This window comes from Schistocerca cancellata, chromosome 4 (assembly GCF_023864275.1).
Source record: "Schistocerca cancellata isolate TAMUIC-IGC-003103 chromosome 4, iqSchCanc2.1, whole genome shotgun sequence".
Classification (NCBI taxonomy): domain Eukaryota; kingdom Metazoa; phylum Arthropoda; class Insecta; order Orthoptera; family Acrididae; genus Schistocerca; species Schistocerca cancellata.
In genome coordinates, this window is record NC_064629.1 from 234,425,934 (window position 1) to 234,431,952 (window position 6,019).

General features: G+C 45.4%; 1 pseudogene; it reads right to left on the reverse strand.

Moving 5' to 3' along the window:
• Positions 1 to 2,971: 2,971 nt before the first annotated feature.
• Positions 2,972 to 3,089, reverse strand: LOC126186137 (5S ribosomal RNA; annotated as a pseudogene).
• Positions 3,090 to 6,019: the final 2,930 nt, after the last annotated feature.

Consider the following 6,019-nt stretch of genomic DNA (forward strand, 5'->3'; position numbering starts at 1 on the left):
CGCACTACACGACACGACGTCTCTCCCCGCTTCCGTCTCCAATCACCATCCAAGTGTGGAAATCGACCACATCTCATTGCGTCTGTTGCGGTTGCCACCTGTCTGTGACTGACGCTACCTGTGGGCGCAAGTCTGATAGTGTTCCACTGAACCATCCTAGTGAGACGTCTGTCTCCAGGGTCGACGATGTCCATATTGAGGCTGGACGGTATGGAGGTGTACAGGGCGATGGAACCCTACTGGTGGGGTCGCCTCCCTCCTTGTCACAGTAATTTTCCCTTCCACAGGGGCCTAACAGTGTTCGATGGCAATATTGTATAAGGATTGTGGTCTAACAGAGATGTTCACACATTGTCCAATTGCAACTCGGCTTCTGGATGGGGTAAGGGTGTTTTCTGTGCAGTGGAGAATATAAGCAGAGGTTTGGTTGGTGTGACAGCGTTGGAGGAATGTTAAATTAAGGATAAAGGTATGGACATTGTATTAGACATGGTATGCATTAAAAGATGTTTGTTGGCAGGTAGGGAGCAGATGTTGAGATAAAGGATTTTGTAGTTCCATTATGTCATTATAAGGAAATTAGAGTAGCGTTTGTGGATGAGGACTAGATGGAGCTTAGACTAGGGTGTCGAGGTGAGTGAAGAAGTGGACCTGGTTGTGGGAGTAAGTTGTTTGGGTGTAGGAATGGAAGACAAAGCGAGCAGCAAGCGAGATTTGTAGACAGGTATGTGTTTTGGTAAATGTATTTGATGATTTCTTCAGCAGTGGTGGCTGGCTGAAGAGAATTGTTGGAACGAATTGGGGTATCAATGGACGGAATGGGACTATGATTTCTCGCTTGATCGTTTGAGACTTGGCTTTACATTTCAAGGAATAGGTCACTACACTTGTTGCAGGTTGAAGGGGAATCAAGGTGAAGGAAGCGTTTAAGGAAATAGAAGGCTTTGCAGGATGGACAGGTAGGTGGGTTTTTACAGTCTGCAATTCGGTGATCATTGTAGCGAAGACACTTTTGACAATGGTAGGACTAGGGATGGGATTTGGAATGTTCGACCTTGTAGTGGTGGTCGTATATCAGAGCTCCATCTTTAAGGAAAAGGTGTGTGGTGGCGGGTGAGTAAATAAAAATAGTGATAAGGCGAGTGTAGCAGTGAACATTCTTGATTCAAAGTGCTTATTGAACTTTGAAATTCTGGGTGTTGTTTATTTCAGACTCCTGTTTCTCATCGGTGATCTCAAGGGTGACTCCAGTGATAACAGCAGTGAGAGTGGGAGGATAGCGGGGAGTTGGGTTTGTATGGCAAGGGATACCGTGGCTAGGGGTGTTACGGAGACTCTGGGGCCAAAGGTAATGTGAGGATTTTTGGAGAGAAATTCACTATGGAAACAGGGGTCGAAGGATTTAAGTGATTCAGTGCCTTTTCTAGAGATGACTTCTCGTCTGTGGAGACTTGGTAGATATTTGTAGATTTCTAGGGTGAGGGATTTGAATATGAGGAATTTCGGATCTAGGTTGAAGAGCGTGAAGGTGTGGAAGGCAGGGAAGGTGTTGCAGGGGGAGGAGACGTACCCATATGCTGGTTGTCATCAGGATCAGTTTTCGAATTCTTTCGGGTGGGAGTGGAACTGATATCAGAATTTTGACGATGCCTTGGGTTTTTAACGGTGTGGGATAGAAAATTGTTGTGGGTTTGGGGTAGTGGAACGTGTCGTTGTGTTGAGGGTCACCTGAGTGTTTCACAAGTCCTTCAGAACGCCATGCGTTGGTTGGAATGATGAGGCTTGATGAAGTGATATCGTCTGTGGCAACTGTTACTCTGCGTGCTCTTAAGTGTGTGTCGGTGAAAGATGGGGTGGCTGATGAGTAGTGACTGAAAAACAATATATCGGAGGAGCTGGAACAGAGAGCAATGTAAGGGAGGATAGATGTAGGGGGCTGTTGGAGAGGATGTATTCCATGTGGTGACGGTTGGAGCAGAACAAGGAGAAGTATAGATAATAGTTGTTGTAGAATGATCCGCGGGCAGTGAAGGGCGACGTTGATTGGGATGAGTGGCTGCCGAAGTGAAGCTGTTGCCAAGGCGACGAGCTATGGTGGAGTTTTGGACAATGTGAGCGTCTCCTGTGTGAGAGGTATGGAAGCAGGTATGTCAGGGGTGATGCGGTGACGGCAACAACCAGATGGAAGTGGAGACGGCGATGGCAGTCGTTGCGCGATAAACTGAAGGAGCTGGCGGCGGCGACGGTAGCGGTCGCGGCTAGGTGAAGACCGCGGCAGTGAGGACGCACACACACGGTAAAAGTTTCGATGACGCAAATAACATATGCAAGAAAGACTCGATGACGCAATAAACACTCAGAAGAAAGACTACATAATACACATCAGAAAGTCTCGGCTACACAAGCAAATTACACGGACGAACAAGTATGGACGGAAAGCATAGGGGATTCGTCCGTACCGGTCTATGCAATACAGAAACCAGTAACAAGTGAACAATAACTAGATAGTACTTCTCGCTGAGAAGATCCAGGCGCTACCTCGAGCAATCCTACTCGACCCAGCACTACACGTCTCCACATCTCTCAACTGGAAATAAGTCCTACATGAAGCGTTCGGAGTTCACCAGCCCAGCCTGGATGGGATCGACTGTTCACACTACCGGCCGTCCAGACGTTCCAGCCCCCTCTGTGTGTGAGAGGCCATGCTGCAGTACCTTCAACAGATCCCGGAAGCCTTTATGTTTAAAACTAAACTAAACTAAACTACTCCCACACAGGCCATGAAGGCCAAAAGGTAGCGACCGCCCGCCTTGTCATCGTCAGCCCACAGGCGTTACTCGATGGGTATGTGGAGGGGCATGTGATCAGCACACCGCACTACCGGCCCCATGTCAGTTTCCGAGACCGGAGCCGCTGCTTCTCAATCAAGTAGCTCCTCAGTTTGTCTCACAAGGGCTGAGTGCATCCCGCTTGCCAACAGCGCTCGGCAGACCGGATGGTCACCCATCCAAGTGCTAGCCTAGCCCGACAGCGCTGAATTTCGGTGATCCGACGGGATCCGGTGTTACCACTGCGGTAAGGCCGTTGGCAGCCTTTATATTTACTTTCTTGAAGCAGCTAACTAAATGTAGTGTTCTTGGCCATCATTTCTTACAGAGATACTCAATTCTTATAAAACTGTAAAATACTTCGGATGACTACACGACGTACCTTCGTCATATACACTCAAACCTGATGTATTCATTAAGAAAAAATCCTGTAAGTTCAGCTGAAATATTTCATTTCTCAATTTATATCCGCCTGTTGCCACATCGATGGCTACAAAGATGCTGTTGCTGATGCATGCATCATATGAGATATCGCCGAACCAAACGGAAGTATTCACAAACAGATAATTAGAAGGTGTCGCTTAATGCTCGTTGCTGGGGAAATGATGTGATAACCTGAGTGTTTCTCATTTCCGAGTAGTAGAAACAGCAACACCAAGCAGTAATTTACCCAGCAGCGTGATAGCCTTCGTACCAGATTTCAGTAATCTCTGATTTAAGGTTTCAAACCTTGAAGTAGATGCGAGGTAGTCCTGGAGTTCGCATAATATTAGACAAACACACTCAACAAAAAACGACTTACCACCAGTGGACATCACGGGAATAACGTCTCTCGTTCCCTGTAGTCCTGAGAGCGCTCTCGATTTAGCGACGAAGAGAGTCTATAATTTTCTTGAGGTGTGTCATATCTAGCTGTAGCCTTTCGTTCATGATTAGACAACAAATAGCCAAAAACTGTGGGGATGTGAACTGCCAAGTTTCATTCACTGTTCCAAATACTTCCAGACATTTTCAATACGATTAAATCAGGTTATTAATAGGTACTGGTGAAGTGCGCATGTTTGTCACACCAGGTACGTCATATTTCGGAGTGACTGCATTTAACAGAGACATGAAATTTCCACAAAAGGAAGGTCATTGTCACCGCATGCGGGCGTCGTGCAACGTGCAATGCCGCTACCGTGTTCCCATCTGTCGCCGTTCCTGGCTGATTCCTATAGTCTTATCACATGCGGCCGCGGACCTTCCGCTCTAATGCTCTTTCACTACGCATATTTCTATTGCAGCTTGCTGCGGTCGGCAAGGATTCGAAAATATAAATCTCCTTTAACGTGAGGACGTTCGGGGACAGAGTTTTAAAAGATGTGTTATCTACATCGCAGCTTCCTTAAAGGAAAGTAGAATGATATACCCATCCGGAACGTCAGTAGCGGCGTCATTGCGCAAATAGTCGACCTGATCGTTGGAATATGAGCTTTACGTTACGTAACAACAGATGGCGTTCGGTTGAAAAGTGTGCTTCACAAGCTCTTCTCTAAGTGGAGTCAATACTAATTTACTCTCTATAAAAGTAAAACACTAATCCTGTTGCGTGGACTCACGTCCGCTCTTTGTTTTATTGCTGGTTTATCCGTGATTTGACATATGAAGCAAAGGAAGATGTAGTAGACTATTAGTAAAGAAATATGGTATGTTGTGGACGAAGCTGCAACTTTGAATTCTATCACCCAATTCATTGTACAGCAACTGAAAATTTATTCTTAGCGATATAATTATGGGAATCTACACCTGCATGATTACTTTGCAGTTTCGGACTTACGTGTTTGGCAGAGGGTTCTAATTTCTCTTATTTTATTACGATCGGCATTATGAAGTATGTAGGTGAGAGACAGAAAAATATTTTCACATTCGAGGGAGAAAATTGCGACTGAAATGCCACGAAAAGATTTGGCGGCTGCGAGAAACTTGTATCTACCCGAACTCGTTTGTTTTATATGTGACGCTCACTCGCTATTTCGTCATAATGTTCCAAGGGGTCTGCTAATAATACGCAGTCTTCCTTTTATTTTCCCTACGGCAATTTCAGTAGAGTGGTTCCAATTTTAGTTGCTGGCGGGTCCCTAGGTACTTATACCAATCGACTGTCTTCAAATTTAGCGTTAATCGAAATTTAAGAGAATCTTTTTATGCTTATGTCGAGGTACTCATACTTTTCGTTGTTCAGGGTCAACTGCCACTTCTTACGTTATGCATATATCTTGTCTTAATCACATTGTATCTGTAGATTTATGGACGAAGACCTGTATTACACGGTCATATTGATGTGTATTTGTTCGAAATCAGTTCTCTCTCTCTATTGTTTTGTTTTGCGTTTTTTAGTTTACAGTCAGGTTTACGACCCGCTCCATGGACCACGATTGTCTTTTACTACGTTTCACTGGAGGCTTGATTTGTGTTTCCCTGGGCAGCAACCATGATGAGCTACATGGCTTGACACCTGTTTCAGTATCACTTTCACCTGTTAAGCACATATCGCCATCACTGTACCGTTCATCTGCATTGTACGCACAGGCGAGCGTATACGAACCACACATTTCGCTGACTCTTCTTGCAGAAACACAAATATTTCTTCTGCCACTTCAATCTCACTCTGCAAAATTCCTTGGGTTCCTTTCTGATGAAATGCCAGCTCCGGCAACTGTTGTTGCACGTGTAATGCTATCATTGCAGATTTAATTCACAGAGATGACGGGTACATGGCGTCCGCTCATTAGTTTCAAGTGACAATACACAGAGGTTAGAAAAAAATGGCATATGAAAGCATTAACATAATAGCAGATGCGAGTCTAGTCCGCACATTGTTGGTGCTTGTAGGTAGCGTTTCGTGTTTCAAGAGGCAACATACCGCAGATCTGTACTGCATACAGGAAAAATGGGAAAAAAAGTCGTCTGCTGAGTCACAACGCCGACGAAAGAGTGTGTTGAGTGGTGCTGACATACGGTCATTGGAGGGGATCGTGACGACGTCTGCAAAAGTCACTGCAGGACTGAATGCCGCGCTCGCGAATCCTGACAGAACCAAAACAACACGAAGGCAGCTCAATAAGCTGGGAAAGGCAGGACGATCGGAAACTGCAAAACCAAATATATGTGACGCCAGTTCCCATAACAGGGAAATGTGTTGCCGAAAC